General features: G+C 38.0%; 1 protein-coding gene across 4 annotated transcripts in view; it reads left to right on the forward strand.

The window, feature by feature from the left end:
- Nucleotides 1-24,892, forward strand: part of SMYD3 (SET and MYND domain containing 3) — a 371,581-nt gene that overhangs the window by 94,731 nt on the left and 251,958 nt on the right. The window lies entirely within an intron of this gene.

Consider the following 24,892-nt stretch of genomic DNA (forward strand, 5'->3'; position numbering starts at 1 on the left):
AGCCTGACTATCTAAAGATGTGATGATTTTCAGGGGGTTCTGCATGTTGTTTGTAGCCATTTCATAGTTTTGTTTACATTTCATCTCCTTGTTCTAGCATTTGTTGCACTCAGGAAATACTGTTTGTAAATTGTAGATCAATCTGCAACCAAGGCCAAAGCCAGATATGCACAAATGCCCGTGTGTGTTAGCAGTGATTTGAAGCACAGCTCTATGCTGCATGCGTGTTTTGTCCCATTAACTGTGTGGATAACTGCAGGCAGGTATCCACATCCAATAAGCTTCCTTTTAAGTGACAGCTGTGGGGAATATTGCTGCTCTTTTTATCATTAATTAGATTATTTTAGAGATCTGTACTACATTTTCCAGAGAAGGAAGCTGGTATGCACACTGTAAGGAGGAAAAGGGATCACTTGTATCACCTAAGGTCAACTCATACCCTGCTAGCGCTTTTTTTTCACTGTCCTTTCTCTTTCACATTATTTGTATTTCCTTCAGTTTCTTTTTTTCTCCTAATTTTTCTCACTTCATAGAGAATCTGATAAGTATTTGTTAAAATTTACATATTGATAATCTTCCCTAGTTTAGTGAATGTCTTTCTTTTGAAGCTGATGTAGCTTTGATGGGAGAAAAGACACACTATTTTTTAAGTAGCTTTGTTGGTCCTATTGAGATCATATGTTAGATTTCTGGCAGAATGTGGTTTTAAAACTTATATTAGAGCTATTTCTTTAGTCCATTTATTTAAGAATAATCATAAATTAAAACATTAATGCTATGATACACTAAAGGTGAAATATTGACTTCTTCCAAAGGTTGATGATATTAGTATAAAAATTGATTAAATGCTGCCTGTATCAAACTGATCCAGCATTTTGAAATTATATTTCTTATAATTTTCCTTTATTTTTAATGTGATGTTGTTAACTGTATGTTAGCTATTTCAGGGTAGTTACTAAATGATCATTTTTTCATGTGGATGATTTAAACTTAATTTGTTAAATTGCTTAAGACTTGCCTTTGCCTAATGATCTTCAAAGATAGAAATTCTCTGGTTCAGGTCATCGATGCAGATTCTACTGGCATTTCTAATGATAATGTTAAGGAAATTTACAGTTCATTTTGTATTTACATTATTGCTTTCCCTGATGTCTTTTATTTATTTATCTATTTATTTTTGCTAGTCAAGCAATTATAGCGAAAGACATTAGGGTATAGAATGACAGTCTTCTTTTGGAGGAGGATTCAAGTGCATGTCCTCCACTGATGCCATTATGCCATATTAGGTTTTTATAAGTAAAACTTGCATAGATACAATGGAACTCTACAAAATGACTTTTTTCATTTTTTTCACTTTTTGTGTTTTCTTAGGGAAGTGCTGGAGGATTTGAGTTATGATTGGGATATGTAGTACATTGTTTTAACAGAAGTTCATGCTTGGATTGCAGATTTGAGTAATTGGGAGAATGGTGGTATTGCCCAGAGTAGCACAGAGGGAGGCTCTGTTTCAAGGAAAAGAAACAGAACTTTGTTAGAAGTTCTTGACAGAGTAAGTCATAAGATATCACTGAAGAGCTTTTAAGTACCTTTTTCCTCATACATAACATAGGCAAAGATGAGTGGAGTCTTTTTTTTTTTGGTAGCCTTTCTTCCATTTTTTAAAAATTCATAATTGACTACCAGTTTTGCAATGGGCATGCTCTTTGTATGTCACTGAAAATGGCAGACAGTATAATTTTCAAATATCCTATCATTGTATGGCTATGTTAGCTTTTGTCAAAGAGGAGTTGGTATCCAGTTATTTGACTGTTTGAAATTATATATGCCACAATGACTTGTGAAAATGAGGTGACAGGAGTGCTGCTTTCATTGGGAGAATTAATTTTTCAACATCGTAAGTTGCCTGCATGCATGTCTCCAGATGTGTACAGAGATGAGCGTGATTTTCTGAATTTGCTTGTGAAAGAGATTACTGTTTATGTTCATGAATTGGTAGGGCTGTCTACAAGCATCAACAGAGGTGGTAGTTAATGCCAGGAGTGATAGCAGCTATGTTGCAAAGAAAGCTGAGAGCAGTAGCTTATTGGTGTACGAAACATCTGAAACAACAGCACTTCATCCTTAGTGCTCACCTCTGTGATATATAATTTACGTGGGGCTTTCCCTGTGCCTTGTTGGTGACTACAGATAAGCTGATGAGCTTTCACTTTCCATGCCCAGTGTAAGAACTGCTGTGCTTGGGCAAAGCAAAATCTATCTAGACCACTCTTTAGTCTGAAAATACACATTTCAAGGCAAATGCAAAGCTATTTCCTCTGATGTACCTTTCCAGGATGCAGTATGCTATAGTTTGGGTCTTTTCAAACAGTGTTGTTTCTGGAGTGTTTTGTTCACTATGCCTCAACTGACACTTCCCCTTAATTGCCTTTTAGAAAAAGAATATATATGTATCTTTTTGTTTTTTATAGCATCCTACAGCAATGCAGTCTTTAATTGCACTTAATGTGAAGTTTAATTTGGAGTGAGCATTATTCATGATAATCATCTGCCTGTACCTTTTCTAATGCAAGAAAATAAGTGTATGGTCTTTGTTATCTCCATCCCATGAGTCATTTTGCATCATAGCACACTTTTTCTGTGCTTTTTCTGAAGTGAGTCCATTGATCTTGTCTCCCTGTAGAAGTCACTTCATACCTTCCATCTGCAGTATTGCTCTCTTCTGTGATGGTTTCAGTTTTGCTATGTTCCCTTTGAAGCAGGGTGACCACAGCTGCATGTGTTTATCATGTTGACCTTTTTCTGCTTTATATGTTGTCCCATTTGTAGAAACACTTAAGGTTGAATTTGGCATTTTCACCACTGCTTGGTTTTCAACTGATGTCAGACAACTTTAAAGACACAAAAATCTGTTTTTCAATTGGTGTTAGAATTTAAACTCTGAAGCCTACAGTGGTGTGTGCCTTGTGAAGGTTATTTTTTTGGTCAAAGTTGAATTCACCTGCCAGTTTATTTTCTAGTAAATCATTATAAAACTTCAACTCTTCATGGTCCGTTTGGGGCTTGATTATCCTGAGTAATTGCATATTGTCAGTAGACATTGCTAGCTCACCTCCGTTTCAGCAGTGTAGGTTCTGGCACAGATTCCTATGCGACTCCACAGACCCTTTCTCATGTAATGAAAACTGACTGTTTCTCCAGGAGTGTTGTCTTGCAGCCACTTAATTCTCAAGAAGTCTTTTCCTCCTCCTTGATGAAGTCTCAATTCTAAGAGATTTTGATGAAGAACTTAGGAAAAGCCTTTCCTGAAAATTCATATGCTGTCAATGAAATCACTCATCACTCCATAAGTTAAATGATTTTTCTGAAGATGTCTGGTAGATTTGTGAGGTGTCATTTCTTTCCAGCAGGCCTACATTCACTCTTGTCGTATTCAACTCTATATTCATTGTTCTCTTTTTTTTCCCTCTACCATGATTTTCATAGCATAGAAGTAAGCACTTGTAGATGTTGATTTCATGAGTGCCCTTTGAAGTATTTATAAATACTGGTTTCATATTCTGCACCATTTATTTTACTTTTCAATTTTCTGATGTTAAAACAAGAATTAGATCCGTCTCTTCAACGTTCTTGCTGTTTCGTGCATGTGTGTCATTTCTGTAAGCAAAAGTGACTTGTGTGTTCCCTGAACAGCAGCTGTTAGCAGGAGTGTCTTGGCTGCTGATCTCTGCACCGTGGATGCTGTGATGATATCTCAGTGATACAGGGGTTTTGCCAGCACCTTTCTCATGCTTTGCCTCTGTCTATCTGTACCTGCTCTACTGGGGTTGCACTGTTAACAACAACTGTGTTATCAACTGTCCAATGAAGTGTTCCACTTTGAAATTTCCTCCTCTCTGAAATTATTTTGCACTTGAGTCTTTCTCCTTTCTGGTTTATAATGGCCAGTGTCTATGCTGTGTGACTGAAGATTACAACTGGGAACAGGGGAGAAGGGAAAAGAGTTCATAAAATGCTATTGCTGTCAAAGTCTGAGCATTGTCAAATGAAAGCTTATATGAGCTGTAGTCTATGAAGAGCTTAGTATGAAAAGAATCAATTTATGAAGGAGGATGGAGATAAACAGTGCGTTTTACACCTAGCCAAAGTATACTATGAAAAGCTACACTAAGAAATGATAGTTACTAATAAATTATAATGTTTATCTCTTATTAACTATTTTGAACAATAGCCCAAATATTCACTGTCAGGGTTATAAAAAGTTATGAGTCTCCAAAAATGCTGTAAAATATCCTACTGAGCTCTGGCATCTGGCAAACCACAGTAAATCCGTGCTGCTCTAACATCCCCAGGTCAAATCCTGAAGTGGTTCTGGGAGTGGGGACTGCCTCCATGTAAAACCTTCTCAACTGATGCTGCTCATTCAAGGGCTGACCCCAGTATGTTGTTGGTTCAGGATCGATACTGCTTACTTTGAGGTTCCTTGGGTGGTGATAGATTTCCCATAGCTGCAGCGTATTATTTGTGTGAAGCTGGATGCTGTGAAGCTGGTTTTTGTGCTGAACTTCAGCCTGCATGCCTGTCAACTGCGTGTAACTTGCTGCCTGCTGTAAAACGCAGGGTGGTTTTTAGAGGAATTACCAGATCCGATTGACAGCTACAAGGTGGGGTTCTCTCCATGTGATGAAAGCAAAAATCTGTGGATCATCTGGTGGATGTTATTGTGCTCCTGCATAAAATGAGCAGCTAAGTTAGAAATAGTATTTCATTTTGATGTTTAGCCATAGACTAGAGACTTTGGATGAACTGTTACTACGAGAATTGTGGCCAAAAGGCCTCTCCCGCTTTCTGGTGGACGACACTTACTAATCCCTTGTACAGGTATGTTGCAGAGTCCAGTCTGCTCTGTACTGTGTTGTAACAGTATCTCCATCACTGACCACTTGTTCTATGCTGGTGGTGCTAATGCGTCCGGGTGGCGCTCTAAGACTTTTGTCATCTGCTTCTGCTTACAGCTTTTGTGATTACTGAGATTTGATTGCTGCCTCAGTGTGCTATGGGTTCTGCTAAAGATGACAAAGTCTGAGTATTACCATAACGTGTAAAGCTCAGTCTTTTGTTGTGTACTGATGTGGACATGAGCACAAAGATAGAAGAGTCTTAGTTTGATTGGAGAGTCCTCTGCTGGATGGGAGGAAAAAAAAAAAAGTATCTATACCAGTACGTGGTTGATTAACAGCTAATGTATAGAAAACCTGATAAGTCTTAAGTTTTGCAGGCTTTTGTGGTGCTCTTTTGTTGGCAGGGATTTTGTTTGGTTGTTTTTGGTTTGGTGTTTTTTCCCTACTTTGTTTTGACACAATCACCAGCGGAAGACAAACATCAGAATTAGTTCTATGTTTTAAATAGGTAAATTAGAAAAGATAAAAATAACAACATAGGGTAATGTGTGCCCAAATCAAAAGCAGGATCTACTCTGAGGTCAGACTGCATTGCTCAGGGCTTTACTCTGGCCCTGAAACTCTATGGGATGGAGAGACTGTACAGCCTTGCTAAGCAGCCCCTTCTGTAATCCATAATCATAAGTGAGGCTGCCCTTGCAAAGTGTTCTAGCAAGTCTTTTATTTTCTCTTTTATTGCTGAACTGCTGTCTAAATTTAGTTAGTGTAATGCTGCACCAGCTGCTCTGCCTTGGTGAGTTCCGATATGTTTTAATGAAGCTCTATTAACATCATTCTTAATTATGGGTGGGCCATACAAGTCAGGAGTTAAGAAAACTTAATGTTTTCAGTGATGCCAAAAGACATCTATCAGCCACTGTGAGTTACACTTTATATTTCCAGTCCTTACCATGTTTGTGGCAAAGAGATGCAGTCTTGTTTAGTTCTGTTGTGTGCCTGAACTCTACTCTTCTGCAAAGTTAAATTGAAATGAAGTTTAAGGGCTGATCCTCTGCAGAGCAGCTGAACAAGACTAGTGTAAACTAATGGTTTCAGGTAAACATGGGTGCTAAATGATACACCTATGTTTAATTTTTAAACTGATTTAGACCTGCAGACATAAAAAATAAAAAAATAATAGGAAGTAGTGTACTTCCTTGCCTGCAAGAAACTCCTAGCATTTTTTCTTTTGCAAGTTTAAGTGAATTATGCTTTATTTCTCTAGATTGAATACTCTTTCCCTTCCCCTGCCTTTAAAAAAAAAAGTCCCCCCAGAGAAATATACTTTAGAGTATCGTGAAGCTGATGTATATTCAACCAATATATTAAAAAGTGATACTACAGCAGTATTCTGAGTGTATATTGCAATTGGAAATTAGGAACCTTGGAGTCACAGAAATTTAATTACAACATTAGAAAAACGGGGTAGATATAAAACCTCCGAATACCTTCAGTTGGATTTCTAGTGATTTTTATGCTATTAAAAAAAAAAAAACACAGTTGCAGTCAATTTGTTTTTGTTGAATGTACATTAGATTACAATGACTTTTTTAATGTTGCTTTTGGTTGGTGGTGGTTGTTTTTTCTTCTTGTAGCCTCACTTCCAGTCAGAGTTAAGGCTGTGTTTCCCCAGTAGTGTATGCATATAGAGAATACAATAATGTAGATATACTTTTTTAGTGGTGATGACTTTCTGCTTATCAGCGGTCTATGTATTGACCAGGCAGATGGGTCTTTTGGTGTCTGAGTGTGTTTCCCTCATTGCCTCATTCCCAGCCAGTTCCTTTGCTCACTGAAGTCATCTCCTGGATTTTTTTTAAACTAAACTTTTCTTCTCTTTGGTTGCCCCTGTTTCTCAGCATTTTAATCTCACTTATGTCCCGTTCTCCCCATTTCCCTTTTCAAATGCAAATTCAGTGTATTGGCCATGTGTTCTTTGCTTTATCTGTTTTGAGGCTTCTGCTAGTTTTTCATCCCCTAATTCTGTCTTTGGAATTTTGTTCATTTTTTTCCATGGTTTGTGTCCTGTTGGAGCTCACTCAGCAGTGTGACTGTCTTTGCTGTCTGGCTGTTCCTCACCGTGCTCCCACCACACCTCACTGCACCCTATGCTCCCAGCTGTGTTTCCTCATGCCGCACTGGCTGGCACTGCTGCATTTGTACAAATTTAGCAACTGCACCTCACACTGTGTGAGTAGGGGGCAGGACAGCTGTATGCCTCTTACTTTTAGTGAGAGATATAATAGAAGTTTGAGTGTAACAACCATGAAAGGAAGATGCACTTCATAGGTTACCTGTAGGAGCGTCACATTTGTATTCGTTGGTTTTAGTTTTGTTTTATTTGAAGGCCTTTCAAACTGGGAATTAAACCAAGAAAAACTGAATTTGGGATAAATCTTTTTGAATATATAAAAGATTGTGTTGATAATGGGAAGAATTTGCTTGGATGTAACCTTCCTTGTATTTTTATTTCATCTCTCAAGTTTCCTTAAAGTCATCTCAGTCAAAGTGCAAATCAGAACAAGAAATAAGTAACTGATATGTTCAAATGAGCAATGAGTTTTTCTGTAACAGAATAAAAAATGAAATATAACTGGCTAGAAATTTTTTTCTAATAAGGAGGAATAGATTTTAAAGTGCACAATTGTACAGCATGTCATGCAAAATAATTCCATGCTGCTGTGGATTGTGAGATAAGTGAGGACTGAAGTTAAACTGCCTGAAGTCATTTTAATAAACAAAAGCAGAGATAATATGATGAACATTAATGTTAATTTTGCACTTCTCTACATAACCTGGGATAAGTACTTACCAGCACAGGTATGAATCTTATTTATGGAAAAAGAAAAAGGGCTGAAGGTGATGACAGAGTGTGACTGGAATGTGGATGTTCAGCATTAATGCAAGTGGGATAAGAGCACATCAGGTCAGTTTTGAGAGGTTATTCTTGCTGGTTTGTCTTGTGAGATGGAGGAGTTGAGTGAGCACATGGCGGACACTAGAGGGGTGTTTCATTGTCTGAGGGTTTCTCTTGGAGGGGTGTTCAAACTCAAATGGTCTGTAGCAAAGTCGATAGCGGAATGCTGTTAACAGCAGTCATAATAAAAGTGATATACAGCAAATAGTAGTTGGTTGTGAATGAGCGTTTAGAGGAATTAAACTCATTTGGCCTTCGGTAGCAGCTGCAGGATGCCATTAGGATGCTGCTGTGTCATACCAAGGCAGGTCACAGAAGGCAGCACCTGGCTCCTGGTGCTGAGCGTATACATACAACCCTGAGCTGCTGGGGGAAGGTGCAGGCTCCCGTGCAGTCCTGGGAGGCCTTTGGAGGGCAAAGGAGCTTGATGGCCCCATCCTTCAGGCAGTGTGGTCAGCATGGCTGGCTGGGCCTTGCTGTTCTCCTGCACAGCCTCAAGGGAAGGTCTGCAGTCACCAGCACTCTTTGAAATCAAACTGCTTGTTATGTTTTATGTAGTTTGCTATTCTGTAATATAAGAAAACAAATTTGAATTGCTTTCAAATACTAATGTGGAATTGAGAGAAAAGAGGAGGCTTGTGAGACTTAACAAGCTAAACCTTTTTTATTTTCTTCCTCTCATTCTATGCTGCGAGTGCACCTTGAAATGCCATTACCTGCTGTAGTTGAGAACAAGGTAATTTGTAATGTGAAGCAGCTAATTTTTCATTGTGGTTCCACTGGGGCACAGTGCAAAACAATCTGGTATAGCTACAGTGGTAGAGCAATAACCTGAATTCAGAACAGGCACTGTGTCAGTTGCTGTCTCCTCTCACCTTTGGCTGATAATGAAGCTCTTTGCAAAATTACGTTAGGCTTTTAAACATATTTGACATATTCTGCTTTTTCCAAAATATGTAAGCTTATGCAGAAAGAAAAAAAAATGATCTTGGGAAGAAAAGAATGAGTAAAAATGCAAACTATTGTTAGCCAGTGTCTTCCCCAGGTCTAGAAGCCTTGGTTATGTTGAGGAGCCAATTCTGTGTTCAGGACAGAAAAAGAAGCTTTCTGAGTGTTTTTTTTTTCCTGCCATTCTTATAATAAATTGTAGTACATATAAAAGAGCTGGGAAATGCCAACTCTTTTAGGCTGGCAGCGCCATGTGATGAATACATTTAGAAGAATCTAGCTTAGGGCAACTTCGAACAGTACAGTGAGCCTCTGGTGTTCAGAAGCATCAGTACTTTGACAAAGCTGAATTTATTTTGCTTCCTAAAAATAGTAAATTAGATTTTAAGCTCCTTTGTTTCCTCCGTTGTGTTTTGGGTCTCTTCCAGGTCACCTAAATACGAGGGTAAGAGGTAGCAGGCGCTGTGTCCAGCCAGAGAGCTGATGTGGGCATTCTGCTGCTGTTTCTATCGATAGACGATTTCTTACATTCCTCTTGTCTCTCAGCCTGTTATTGTCATGGAACTTCAAGTGTTGAGATGCTGTTCCATTGTTAAATTAAGCTGAAATTGGCCTGAAAAATCAGGAGTTAGATGGAAGCTGTGTGATTGTATAAGAATGTTTTCACATACCCTGGCCACAAAAACCCAGCCCCCAAACAGAAGGAAATAAAAAGCCCAAACTGCCATAAAGGTGATATCTAGTTGTTTCTGTGTGCCTGATCTGTGCATGTAGGTTTAACAATCAAAGTATTACAGTAGATAACAGCACCTGTATCACTGAAGTGCTAGTATTCTGCAGTGGATTTTTTTTCTTATCAGAGCAAATTTTGCTGTATTTTACTGAGTCCTTGAAAAACCTTCAAAGATGAGTAAAAATTTTGTATTTTGCATTGCATCATAACTTCTTCCTTGTGAGACAGCCAACAAACCCATGCTACAGACCTAGATTTTTACCTCCTTTCCATGGATAGCAGGAAAAATATTTTTACTGTGCAATCACAGTCCTTTTATAAGACTACCAGAACTAGCAATTCTGACAATCCTAAGTCGTGTCCTTCCTCAACCACAGTATTTACAAATGATTTACTTATTCAAGGCTTGCCTAGGTGAGTCAAAAACAAGAGCAACTAATTTTTCCTCATAGAGGATTACAGACACTGAAATCTTTCTAATATGGATTCTGCTGTTGTATGGAGCCGATTACTGTTTTGCTGGCATTAATCAAGGTTGCATTATTCCTGATATCATTTGATATGCAAAAGAAACTGAAAGCTCTTAAAAATAAAAGTAATAAGGAAAAGGTAATTTCTTATTCTAAGTTTCATTCAAAAATTTAAATTAAAGTCATGCAAGTTAGCGTGCCTTGAGTGAGAATCTGTCTCATTAATATTAATCTCTGGACTCTAATGAGGATGCTGAGCTCCTATGTAATACTAAAAGGGCACAGGTGTGACAGTCTCAGAGAAGGCAGCAGCCCTAAGTCCCATAGGCTATTAAACTATAAATTGCAAAACCTAATTATTAGGCAGTTTCTGTCTGTTTTTCACAAGTTTATCTGTGAAAAATAAATTCTGATGAAAGTTCACTTATCATATTTCTCTGTAACAGAAGAATATGATGGAGCGATCTGCGATCCCACTGTTTTATCAGTATACAAATTCATACTTCAGATATAAGAATTCCAGAGGATGTCGTCATTTTTCCTTTTTTATTCCATGGATTTAAAGTTTCCTGGACTGCTCTGTTTATGGCACAGTAATGCTGGGTTGGCACTGCACTGCACAGCTCCAAGTTGCAAGCCATTGAACTGAAATGCAACAAGAACTTAGGTGGAGGGCACCCATACCGAGGAAACTGCAGTAAATGAGATGCTTAGATGTGTGTGTACATAGTACAAGTTAGTCTCAGGAAGGAATACTCAGTTCACTGTTACCAGCTGTGCTCAGGTTTGAAGTGGTGAAAGAGAAAATAGACTTTGTGGTTGCTTTCCTGGGCAATGTCAATGAAAGCCACTTGAATACATGCAAACAGAGTATTTAATCTGTTCCTAGACTTTGCAGTGATGGATTCTCTATAAATAAATAAAGACTCAGGAGATTTAGTAAGGTGCTGGAAGAAGGTGATCACAATTTGTCTTGACTAAAAGCTTTGTGGTAGCAATATTCATAAACTGTATGCTAAATGTTATCCCCTCCGCCCTGAAATTAAATATGAAGATTTTTCTTTCCTCCCTTCATTTTTAGGTGTAAATGCTCTTTCGTTACTCTGCCTGCTAGTATAATTGTGTTCATTGCTGGTTCTTAATGAGTTCCTCTGGTGGTGGAACAGAATTGAGGCGGGAAGGCGCTGTTTGTTCAACCTACAAGTAAAATATGATTCTGTTGTCTTGAAAAGAGAATTATTTACATGGTGAACCATACAGATGTCTTGTAAAGGAAAATTACTCTTCCTTCCTGAAAAGCCACTTGATAAATTACAGGCTTCTCTTTACATTTGCTTCTCTCTTAAAGTCTGGAAAATCCTAAATTTATGCAAATATGTAGTACTCTAATCACACAAAACACCTGGAAAAACAGAATAAGTACTCTTAACAGGTTATCTTGATATGCACTTTATTTGTAACAGTTGTTGAAAAGCTCAGGAAGTCCTAGGCAGTTTTTTTTTTTTTACTGGAAAGTTTTCTATGTATTATGCAGCTAATGAATTTTGTGCCTTTTTTGACAGAACCAACCTTTTTGAACGGTTCACTAAATGCTGCACATTAATCTATTACCTATGAACAGGAGAAAGTAATAATAGTAGCACAAGTAAAAGTCAATCTCTAGGTTTGCCAAGACTGGGCTTGGTTTTACAAGTGTTGAACTGCTTGGGGTTTCAGGTAGGGCAGTGATTGAATCCAAACTCCTTATTATTTATCATAACCAATAGTACTGTGAACTGATTTTGAGTTGGAGGCATTGCAGTGTTGCTGTTGGGGAAATACAACACAACTGGTTCCCATGCTACAGATTCCTACTGTCATTCTGTACACAAATATAGAGCGTTCAGCACTGTCTCCTGAAAGATTCTATGCCTTCCTGCCACGTGTTGTTCCTGGATAGCCAAAAAAAAATTCCAGTATGAACTTTTTAATGTGCATTTAAAATATAAAGCTGTTGCTCTATTGTATTTCTGCCTTAAGGTCATCATGTATTTCAAGAAAATGTTGTTTTCGTGACATGCCAGAGCTAAATGCTACTGCAGTGAAGGGCAGATGCACTGCTTTGTTTCCATGCAGAGCTATAGGACAAGTATTTAAAAGCATTTCTCTGAGCTGTGGAGAGAAACAGAAATAAAATATAATGGATTGCTAGTTCATCAAGATTGCTTTTCTTGTGAGCTGGATTTCTGTAATTCAAAAATTAGTGAATAATAGTGAATTTCTGTTAGCATGCCAAGTGTGGGTACCTCCTCTGTCCTTGTTTTGCCATAGCTGTTTGGCTGACATTAGTCAGGTTTATTAGAAAGACAAAGCTTTGTAATCTTTCTGTGTTTCTGTCCTCTTTGGTAGCTTTTACAGCCATTGGCGTGTTCTGAATGACTTTGACAGAAGGGTGGAGGTCCCACAATTCCCATATTTGTGCACACTTCCAGTGATGGAAGTTCGGTGGGGTAGCACCCACTGGAGTAGGAGTCCGTCGCCTGGGAGCTGCCTGTTGCACTAGAGATACAGTGAATCAATGCTGGCAACAGCCTCAAAACTAAACTTTGTACAGACTGTATGGCAGGGAGTGCCTTAGGCTTCCTATTCTCTGAAGAGTAGGGCAGATTTTCTGGATGGGTCATCTTCTCTTGCTCAGTCCACCCATTAACGTATGGGTGTTAGCTTCATTCACAAGGGTCTCCATCATGAAATAAAACTTTGCTACAGTAGTTTCATTGGTGGTCTTATCCTTTGCTGTTCTGTAAAAGGGGACAGGAATAGACAAAACACACCAGGCATGTCAAAAGCTCGGGCTGCGTGTGACCAAGCAGTCCAGCTCACAATGTGGCCTACCCACTTCCCCACTAAGCAGCCCAGCATGGCACCTGGTGTGCACACATTGTTTGGCAACAACCCAACATTGGTGTAATATTAATGTTTTCTGTGCTGAAACCAGAGCAAGGGCAGTACAGTGCATTTCTAACTGAAGTTATGGTGGATAATTTTATATTGGTTTAACACAGTCCTGTGAACAGCAAAAATTATGCAGTTGTTTTCTATTTTGGTAAAGGAACTTGAGAGGTTTCAAGGTTGCTGAAAAATATCACCAATTGTTTTGTATACTTGTAACTCCACTTTCAGTCAGCATAAATACATGACCTGCACGTTTTCAAGTGGAATATATAGAGCTGCAGTCAGATATCCAACTCATAGATCTGATGATTTCTCTTTACCAGACTTCTATGAGCCCTCTCCTACCAGAGAGTATTATCCCTTGTCTCACAATCACTTTTTGATGGGCACATATTTGCGAATAACTGTTTTCAAAGATGAAGCACAGGACAAGTAAAATTTCTTCAAAAGTCTCTAACAAACACCTTGAGAACTCACTAAGAACCACAGCCGCTGCCATTGAACCAGACTGATGCATTAACTTAACAAAAACAAAATATCCCACTAGTTTTTGTTAGTTTGTTGCTCTTTTTTATGTTTTAATTTAAAAAAATGGAACTTAAAACAAGTTTTGTTACTTATATGTTAACTATGTTATATAATTCACAAGTGCTTCATTGAAAGTAATGCCTCCTATCTTATTAGATTGGCCGTGATGTCAGAGGTAGATGATGGTGGTATGGCAGTAGAGGTTGAACCTTCCCACCCATATCCTGTTACATGTTGTTGCCATGCAACAGATGGCAGCAGAGGGGCAGTCTGACAGAATGGCATCTGCCATGGGAGTGTGTATGAAGCAAAGGTGTGTGGCTGAATTCCTTCATGTGGCAAAAATGGGGCTCACTGATGCTTGCTGAGTGTTTCTGAAGACCAGACAATGGATGTGGCTGCAGTGAGGTGATGGGTTATGTTTGCGGGCTCTTGTTCATCACTGACAAAAGTGCAAAGCTAATGATGGTGTCTATGTTGAAAAATAGTGTTTTGTAGCTGAGCGTTTATTAGATGGTGGTGTTATACTCTTTGTATCTGTTTTTGTTTCCATGGAAACAATAGGAGGCATTACTTTTTGAATGACCTACATGTATGTGGTCCAAGACAATTCCTCTTCACTCAGAAGCTGAGGCAAGCCAGAAGGTTGTACAAACCTGTAGTAGACCATATGGTGTTCATTGCTTGCCTTGTGCATCCCTGCTTGTTCATTGATCAGAGCAACTCCATGACTTTGGTCATCCGTGCAGAAATACCCAATGTATTGGGTACCTTTTGGTTCCTTCTCTGCCATAAAGGTCAGTGAAGTTGTCACCATATACTAACTATATACACTAATAACTAAATGTATATACCCTAAAACAGAAAACAGCATTAAAAATTGATTCTTACTTTTTGAAATGTATTTTTTTCTTCAGTAAATATTTCATTTTAATGAGTTTGTAAATAGCTGTTAGGAAAAAAAAAGAATTCTCAAGAGAACAATATCAGATCATTTGTCGGGGAAAAAAAAAAGCTTTAATGCTTGTTAATTACATGTTTTGGAGTCTTCTGTTATTTGCATATCTGTTTAAAGACAAGTCTGTCTCTTTAAGCTTTACTGGAAAATATCATATAGTTTTAATTCCTTTTCTTAAAAAACAAGCAACCCTCCAGACATAGGGCAAGGCAATGAAACCTTAGAAAAAGATGATGAGAAAAAATAAAAATCAGTGCACAGTAAACGGACAAGGAGTGATGTATCTTTGTTTTGTTTACTTGTTCATTGTTTTGACTCAACCTATAGATTCCCCAAATTTTTTGGAAGATCAGGCTGAGGTCTGGATCAACTCAAGTCTTCTTTCAATTGTGAACGATGTATTTAATTCTTAAAAAGCTATCGAAGTAGAGTTTTCAGTTAAATAAGTAGTTATCTGTGTAAGACTTGTTATATTTTGATATATAGTCCACTTGTCCAAGTCAGTTTGATTTTTTTGTCCTTCTGATGAATAGCTAGATATCAACAGATCAACATTCCATATTAGATGTTTATATCAGCCTACAAAAATGTATAGCTTTGGTCTTTATTCATGTCCTTAATGTTATGTTCTGCAGTCGTTATAATAAAAACACAGTGCTTCCTATCTAGACTTAAAAATATCCTCTCAGTGAAGTATTTGCTGCAGAATGATCTTTCTACAGATTTATATTGCTGTGTATAGTTTTAAACAAATATTTAGCTTACAACGATGCCCATTTTGAGAGCTGCTAAACGTTTACTGTTTTGCAGGCCATATGCAGCATTCAGTAATGGAGAGAAATAGAATTTCTAAGTGCTGAAATGTGTACTAGCATATACAAACCAATAACCAGCACAGTGTGATTTGAAGAAATGACTTCCCCCTATACAGTGCATGTTCTTTAAAAAGAGCAACCACTGCTTTCTAGCTCATTGTAATTCATACTGCATCCAGCACTACTGGAAAACTAATGAAAATGCTGGGAGTACAAGGCTTTATTTTACTGTTGAGAATTCTCGGTGGTTACAAAATTATGTTGTGCCTAATTCTCTTGGTATCACATTTTTTAACAGTGATTTTTACTTTCAGCCCAGTGATCCATTTCACGCGTTAACCCCCTAACTACTGAATACACCAAGTAGCACAAAGGAGCTTTCATAACAAAATGCTTTTGCTAGATTAACTGTGAATGAAAAATTTTCTGAATCAGCTAGAAATCTTGTATGCATAGGCTTACTGGCCTGGTAATCTTGGAAGCAGGGGCTTTTAGGTCGGCCTCTAAGATCAAAGTGCTGGGTTATGAGGAAGAGGTGCTAGTGTTTTATCTGTTCATCCAAGACCGCACGATATGAAAGGATGCAACTGTTGCCATAGTGAACTTACATTAATTTGACTAAAAGCCAGTTCTCGCAAAGAAAAAAATCAAAAGCAAAGCAAAACAAAAACAAAGAAACAAAAAAGCAACACAGCAGTAAAGCCAAACCAAACCAGGCTCCTCTCCCCAGTAAACAAACCCAGAAGGATAAACACTTCTTGAATAATTTTGTTTCCCTCCCTTGTAGTAGGGAAGTGTAGGAACTCACTTTACAACTGTCTCTCTCCTTTAATATTTGATTGCCAGCACTGGAAAGTCAGTGAATAGTTCTGGAATCACAGAATCACAGAATCACAGAATCGTAGGGGTTGGAAGGGACCTCCAGAGATCATCGAGTCCAACCCCCCTGCCAAAGCAGGAATTTGAGATATGTTCTGTTTCAAATATAATTTACATTTATTTAAGACTTGTCATTCATGAACCCCTTCATTATCAACTGTATGATAAGAATGAGATCCTCCTTAACGGTCTAGGGAAGGGGGCTGTCTCACTCTGCCCTGAGCTGTGGCCTCACATCAAGCACTGAATGCTGTTTGGGTGTCGTGGTATAAGAACGGCATGAACCTATTAGAGAACTTCCAAAGGAGGGATACAAAGATGAAGATCTGTAGGGCAAGCTGGGTGAGGAGGGCGGGAGTCTGTGTGTGAGAAGGGCTGGAGTCCATGGGTTTGCCAAGGAGCTGAGGGAAAGCCTCATGGTGGTCTCTAGCTTCTCACAGGGAGTGGAGGGGCAGCACTGAGCTCTGATCTCTGTGCCAGTGACAGAGCCTGAAGGAATGGCATGAAGCTGTGTCAGGGGAGGGCAGTGGGGGTTAGGGACAGGTTCTGCACCAGAAGGCAGTGGGCATGGAACAGGCTGCCCGGTGCTGTGGGCACAGCCCTGAACTGTTGGAGTTCAAACAGCATTTGGACAGTGTTCTCAGACACGGGGTTTGAGTTTTCAGTGGTCCTGGGGTTCAACTCATTGGTCTTTGTGGGTCCCTTCCAACTCAGGGTATTCTGTGATTCTAAAATTCTGATGAGTATTAAGAAGATATTAGTAGAATATTATAAATGGTATCTTTGCACATCTTTTGAAGTTTTGGAGGAATTTACTTTCATCTTTGCCTACTTTTTCTTTGTTACTCTTGAGTAATTTAGACTGCATCTGAAGAACTGCGCTATTTCCCTCTCTTCTGTACACAACATACACATATCTGGGTCTGAGATAGGTAACATTACGTGTTCTGGTCTCATTTTCTTGGTGTCTAACTTTAGGCAGACTTTCAGGAGCATGTTGCTATGAAGTAGAAGAAAAATAATTTTTTGTGTTGTTTTAATTGTTATGGTTCAGGTGCTCTGTTAAAAGACTTGCAGTACAGTCAGTCTGCAGTGGTGCTATGTTGTTCATGAAAAATAAAAAAAAATCAACCGACAAGCCTGAATGAATTCTTGTGACTGGAACACGCAGACACAAAAGTGAGGAAACTCATCCATGTGAAGGTCTCTTTCAAAGAGATGCTTTCCTGCTACATAGCAGAAGGATGGCAGCCTTATTTCATGGCTCTTATTTTGCATTAGAGATTCTTAATTTCCTCCTGTTTTAGCACTTGAAAACTTTGAGTTAGATACTGCAGTGCGAACTTAAGCATCTGCTGCCACTTGAGTTGATCTTGAGTTTCGTACTTGGCCTTTGGTTGCTGGTTTCTGACAAGCCCTATGTCTGTTGGATGTGCAAGAACCTACGGTTGTTTCAGATGCATAGAACATCCTGCATGGCACTCAGGTAACTAATCTTCAGACTGCCAGTAACCTGACTAATTCAATTTGGTCTTTCAACTTTTTCTGAGAGACCTTTATAGAATCATAGAATCCTTAGAGTTGGAAGGGACCTCTGAAGACCATCTAGTCCAACATGCCTGCAATAAACAGCTAGATCAGATTGCCCAAGGCCTGAATCAGCCTTACCTTGAAAGTCTCTGGGGACAGGGCATCAACCACATCTCTGGGCTACCTGTTCCAGTGCCTCACCACCCTTACTTGCAAAAAATTTTTTCACTATATCCAATCTAAATCTACCTTCTTTGAGCTTGAAGCCCTTTCGCCTTGTTCTATCATGTTCTATCTACTTTTAATGGCTTTATGTTATTTGGAGGGGATTCTTGTGTTTATTTTGTGTGTGGCTGCAGGGAAGTAGGTAAATTAGATAATTGCTTCTTGCCAACAAAAGGCAGGAAGGCTGATGTTGTCGTAAATTTGTTAAGGAATTGTTTCCCTTATGACTGTATTGTGCAGGCAGGCTTCTCTGTTACTGCTGAAGGTTTGGCTGTGTCAGGGAGCCAGCTGATTTTTTCTTTAGCACCAGATGGGAATGGATATGAGGAATAAGCAACTGTATTTGTGAAAGCCAAAAAAAAAAAAAAAAAAAAAGAGAAGAAAAAAGATTTCCTCTTGCAGCCTGAGTTTATATCTGACAAAAGAAAGAATTTTCTTATTGCTGAAGTCTGCATGCATAGATAAGGTCTATGAAGTGAAAGAATTTGAATATGCTTGGAAAAATGGTCAACCAGAGTTTATTTCCATTTCAGTTCAATTTATTTGAAGCTTATGTCAGGTAAATAACACTTTCTTTCTTTTTTCTTCTCTTTGTTAGAGAAATCAAAGCTATGTCTGCTCAGATGTCCCCTTTCTTCAGGTGCTGTGTTCTGCATTCTCTAAAAGTACATTACTGCACTGAAGTGTTCAGTTTGTGGGTTTTTATTTAAAGCAGTTGGAGTTCTCTACATGTCTTCCTCCCTCATATAAAAATAAAGCTCAATTAGTTAAGGCTGTCCTTAGGGAGGTCTTGTCCAGATAAAACGCTTGTTATCTGCAGCATATATTGAATGAAGCTGAGATTTAATGTTACAGTTAAGCACATGCAATAAAATACAGGTACGATGCAGTGTTTGCTTTTCAGGTACTCCTGATGATAGTCTGTAAGTAATTTGCCTTTCTTACTTGTACAGCACAGTGATTTCATAAGAGAACACATTTCATGTTTTGTCTTTACAAGCCATGGTTTTCAATTTTATGGATTTCTTTTTCCTGCCACTTGCTTTTCAATTACAAAAGGAAGAAAGGAGATCCTGAAATTTCTGCCTTGGGGGAAAGCTTGTTTTGAATGAGCAACTGTAATTCTAAAATAAGTGAGTTCTGTGATTTCTAAAATGATTGTATTGCTCTAGCATTACAGCAGGTTGGTCTTCTACAAAACATAGTTCTACAAAACCTGAGAAGCCCATTGTATAGCACTGTCCCATTCCTTTACATCGCTGCCTTATAATCCAGTAAGCAACTTGCTTATTTACAGAATTAAACGGATTTTGTTATAATAGTGAGTTAGGTATTTACTGAAACAGTTGCTGAAGAAACATCTGATAGCTAAATTGTACTGACTTTATCGCTATTGATTAGCAAGTGTTTATTGTGATATCTATTGACTGTTTTTGTGGAATGGAGCTTTTAAGGGATAATTTTATTTTATAGCATCCTCTGACTACAACAGATAAGACAAAATCTTCTGTATTTAAAATAAGCTCATTCTTTTTTTTTTTGTTGGCTTTTCTAGTGCTGCCATTGCCTTAGTTCATGTAGCTGCAGTAGAAACAATATTTATAGGAGACAGTTCAATCTCTGCCATTAAAGGGAAACCCTTCTAGGTTCTACCACATGAGAAAGCAAGATTGTCATTTTTTTCAAAAGGGGATAAAAGGAGAATAAAGTCATATTCACCAAACAACTCACATGCCTTACAGAAACAACTTAGTAACTACTACTACTTTATAATTTGCAATCTATATTTCCACAATATTAGAGTAATTGGAGGGGCACCTTTTACATCAGTGTTGTACCAGGCTGTTACTAGGTCAGAATCGTCTGCAAAATTTCAGCATTCACTTGAGTACATGGTGATGATGTTGATGAGGAATGTGTTTATTATTAAAGACTTATGTTTATCTTTATGGTTCAAATTATACTTTAAAGATCAAGTAATCCCTCCAAAAAAACCCACAAGGAAGTCAAGAATTTTCTTGGCTCTTTTGGTAGCTTCCTAATTTAGAGGTTACATGGTGTTGTCTTCACAGGTAAGAGGATTCTGAGGATTCAATTCTCATATTCTGTCCTTGTGTTTGGAAGGAAAACTCAAATATAAATGTTAGTTTCCTTTGGTTATGGATGAAAGTTGTATATTGGGTGATAAAATGCAGAGGAGGTATGATCAGTTCCTTGAAAGAGAACAGTAGCAGCAAAGCTCTTGAGCGTTTCCCCCCATCTGTAGCTCTTACAGAGAAAGCAAACCTTGCTAAACCCTATGCATTGGTCAGTCTTCTCCTAGCCTGGGAATTGGTAATGAGAATCCATTTTGCCCTCTAGAAATAGCCAAAGGAGGAGAAATGAGCTGACTGACTGTTGCATGAATGCTGCTTTAAATGCAGACAGCTGTTTAAAGCCTTCTGTTATATAAATTAGGATTGCTGCTTATGGGATCATGTTTTCACAGAATACTTTCTTATAAAAATGCAAGGAGTCTAAAAGCCACATTTTTAGGTAACGTTTAGAAAGAACTGTTATGCTGTTAGGAAAAGAAATGCTATTTCTTTCACAAATACATTTCAGATTTGCAGTGCCTTCTTGCATTCGTTATGTCATTCATTGCATGAGAGTATGAGTTGTAGCAATGTTCTGATCCTGTAAGACAAAAAAAAGAGTGAAAAATAGAGCTTTTTTTTTCCTAACTGGTCCAGAGAAAGAATATTCATTGGTGGGGATTTCTGACAATAAAGGTAAAATGTATCTGTCTCACTGATCTGTCTGCACTTGTGAAATTTGGCTAAGGCAGCATAGTGCTTGATAACTGAATGAGGAGCTTGTCAGGAGAAGCAACTTTTTGGCAGGAAAAATGGAAGCTGAAATGGATTGTTTTCTTCTTTATTAAAAGTTTTTGTGTCATTAATTCAAGACCTTTATGTGATGATCCACATATGTTATGCAGGAAACACTTGCCAAAGCTTACTGGGAACTGTCATAAGCACCACATATGGAGGAATACTACAGTAGTTACTTTCTTAGACTGAGGAGCGTAGAAATATATGCTGTGTATGTTTATGACTGTTCTCAACCAGTAGAAAATTAGATCCTTGTTCTTCTACTTTGTCTATTTTTTACAGACATTGGAATTGGCAGAAATAATTTTTACATTCAAACTTCAACACAATAGACTAGAGGCTATTTGCCATGAAGGGAGATGAAGAAGATGACAGCATAATGTTGGTCAGCTAGCCCTTTTTCCCCTCTGCCATTCTGATTTCATCATTCTTTGATTCTTTCCAAAATTTCAGTCTGCTAGCAGTGTACTATTGTGAGTTCTTTGAGTGCACTGAGATTTTCTTGCTTGCTTTTCCTACGAAGGTTTATTTTCTTCTATCTACCTTGCTGTCTGACTCTCATGTGGCCTTGTTTTCTGTGCTACTAAACATAACAGCTCTTGGGCTATATTTTAGGGATTGTGGTTTGAAATCTTGGAGGACTTTAGAGAGCTGAAAAAATAGTGAAATGTCCAGCAGACTAGAGAATCTTAGAAATAATTGCCTATAAATCATGATAAATGGCTGTTTATCCCAAACCTTATTCTATCTTTTTACCTCTTTAGAATTCTGTAAGAGGAGTGTCGTGGCTGAGTGGAATCAGTCTCTCATTTAAAGTATGCCCTGAAATATTTTTTCTGTTTTGTTGAAGAAGCCTGGGAATTCAGGATTGGTGTTACTTCCCACTTCAAGGCACTTGCTTTGTGTGTCTGTGTGTAGATGGAGATGATGAGTTTATGTAGGTCCTATTCTTGTCACACACACAGAAAGGTTTGCTGTGTGGCTGTTGCTTTGTTTTTTCTGCAGAGGGCAGGTCTGAGGTGGGATAAGCACTGCTTGAGCCAAAGAGGGTCCTGCTCTGGGGAGAAGAGAAGCTGAAGCAGCACAGTGAGGGCAAAGGGAGAAGGTATTTGCAAGCATTTCCACTGTGGAAAGTGGAAGTATTTCCAAAACTCCCTACAAACTGGAAATAAAATAACACACGAATTAACTTGATAAATCTTTCTGCTACCAAACCAGAGTTATTTTGACATTTTAGTTTTTATATTTGTTAGTGTAATGAAAGTAGTAGCTGTTCTTGTTATTCTGGGCCCATCGGTAGAAGCCTACCAGTGATTCATTTACTGTCAGTAACAGAATATTTAGAACATTCATGAATAAGTAAAGTAAAATACACATTACAATAGAATTTGTTTAGAAATATATTATTTTGATTCAAAAGAAAGTACTTTGAATGCAATTTTAAATCAATCAATGATGTTTAGCAGAAGCACAATGCCCTTGAAGATATACTAGAATAGAAAATTGTTTTAAAGGAAATTTTTCAGTCTACTGTAGTAGTAGTTCTTCTTCAGGGATGTTCTTATGGCATATACAAATACATATAGATAGTGAGTCTCTCTGACAGAATTGTGGAAGTCAAGATGTGGTAGGTTAGCATTAGAAAAACAATGATAATGAATAATTATATGTATTGTGCTGTTAATGATGATTTCTACCTTACAGCATAGCAAAGTAAATCAGAAGTCACCAGAAAGAAAAGAGCAAACAAATGAACAAGAAAGACATAGTGAGCCCTCCTCTATCCCTCCTCCTCAGGCATCCTTCTTGGAAATCCTTTCTTGTGTTAGGAAACTAATTATACCAAGGTCACTATCGCATTTCTTTTTAAAGTACTAAATCATGGAGAATCTGTCTCAGTCCAGGTAGCAATTAGCAGTCACCTAGTCACAAGGCTGACACAACCCTGTTAATGGTCTGTTCAGCAAGCCCTTCTGCTTTCATGTGAATGGGAGCAGGCTGTTGCTAGAAGAAAGGTTCCCATTGTTTCCTGATGAGATTCTTGTGGTTTTTCGTCATATGCATGATTTCCCCTGTAGTGTACTGTTCTTTTTTTTTTTTTTTTAATGCCATTTCTTTCTGCTCTACTGCAACAGCTTATTTTCTTGTCCATTGAGTAAGTTCATTCACAGAGCTCATAGTTCAGCATGATGTATGATCTCTTCCCCATCTTTGTGGGCTTACATATATACTCCACCCTTAATACCGCCACTGAGTCTGTGGACTGTATTTGGGTCAAGAAGCTGTGAGCGGGAAGAACAGCCTGTCTGCATGCCTGTCTTTCTGTGACATGTCCAGTGTGCTTTTGGTGCTTCACGATGGCAAACTAATAAGCTTTAATAAATAAATTTAGTCTGTGGCCAACTCACCACCATCTGGGAAGACTCCTCCTAACTCTTAATGCTTTTGGAAAGCCAAAAACTAATTAACTCCATTCTTATTGGAAATAAGTCTCCACAACGGCTACCAGAAATACCTTTAATTATGGCACTTTCTTAAATCAGAACCATGTGCGACTTTTGCTGTTTTATGAAGTCAGCTGTCCTGCAGCAGTTTCTATTTTAATTAGTTTATTGAAATGAAATTTTAAAACTTAGCTTTGCAGCACACTGTTGTAGTTGAGGCTGTTAATCGTAAATGGTTAACTGATGTGTTCCAGTGAGTGTGTTCATTCCTTTCTTTGCTCAAAGACCATAACTGGTTGCTAGGACTCTCCTGCAGTGAAGGATCCTTACAGATCTCTGGGACTGTTCATGCGTGGACAGAAAATCCCAGGTCAGTTTTGGGATTTCCTTAAAATTCTTTAGTGGATTTTCTATAAACACAGCAAAAGAAAACATGAGATAACCTCTCACAGTCGTTTGTGTGTATGTATATATAATTTTTTTTTAACCCAAAAGATAAAAGGAACACTTGAATGAATGAAAATATGAAGTCTTTCATAGATTTTCTTCCCTCTTCATTCTGAGTAGCCCACTTTGAATGTTTAAATATTACTGAAAAGTCTGTGACTGAATTTCACTTTTACAGGGAAACACAGCAGGTGGAGACTGTAGATTAGACATTATCTACATTGAGATGAACTAATTACCTAAATACAGCTATTCATTTTAACAAAACATTATATAACAAATGCATACAATTAATGGTTAAAACTCAGAAGCCTTAATACTGTTGTGTGAACAGAAAACACCAAAGTGCTTCACTATCTTTGATAGTAAAGAAGTGGGGAATAGGAAAGAGTATTACTTGCTTTTAAAAAAAAGGATCAAATAAAATAAATTTAAATCAGACAAATTATTAGTTTATGGGATTCAAATAATATCAGTGTTCTGCTCAGAATTACTTAGTTTGCCTGAATTATATTTCCATCTTATTTTACTCAGTATGCTTTTTAGGTAGATGGCAGTGATATTGACTGCTAGAGAATGCATCAAAGTCTTGACATGTTGAGAAGTCCTCATGAAACCTGTGGCTCAGTGCCTCACCTCTCCTGGGAGCACTGTGGAACATTTTTGCACTATTTAGCATTGGTCCTTTTGAAGCAGGAATTAAGAAAGTGAGAAGAGTCTATATTATTCTGAAGGAATTCAGTGTCGCTGTAGAAGTGCTTGCAGCAGTCCTAAATTTTCTTTGTCTTAAAAGACAGCAATATGTATCTTCTTCCTTAATTCCTTATGGTTTCAGAATCAAACGTTCATGTCTCTTTGTAAATGATTCTCTGGGAATCATTTACAAAGGTACCTGAGGACCTTGAATCGTGGACTACTTTATGACCGTGCTTACTGTTGAAAGCCTGGGTTAGATTGCTGTCTTGTTTTATTCAAAACACTGTTTTGTTTCATTGCATTCGGACCTATAAGTCACAAGCATGTTTTTCAGTGCCCGTGGAGGACTGTTTATGAATCATTAGAAAATTGATTTAAAAGTTTGTGGGGCTTTTAGCATAGAGAGATGATGATGTGTGATTTTTATCAGTGCCAGGCTTGACTGGCTGTTGTATGACTTCTTATGTCTTTTGTGTTATTATACTTATCCATGGCCATAGTACTGTGCAGTGCTCTAATAGCTTATGTGAAATGCTCCATTTTCCTAGTCCAAATTTC

The sequence above is a fragment of the Phasianus colchicus genome, chromosome 2, assembly GCF_987193195.1.
Source record: "Phasianus colchicus chromosome 2, bPhaCol1.hap1.1, whole genome shotgun sequence".
Classification (NCBI taxonomy): domain Eukaryota; kingdom Metazoa; phylum Chordata; class Aves; order Galliformes; family Phasianidae; genus Phasianus; species Phasianus colchicus.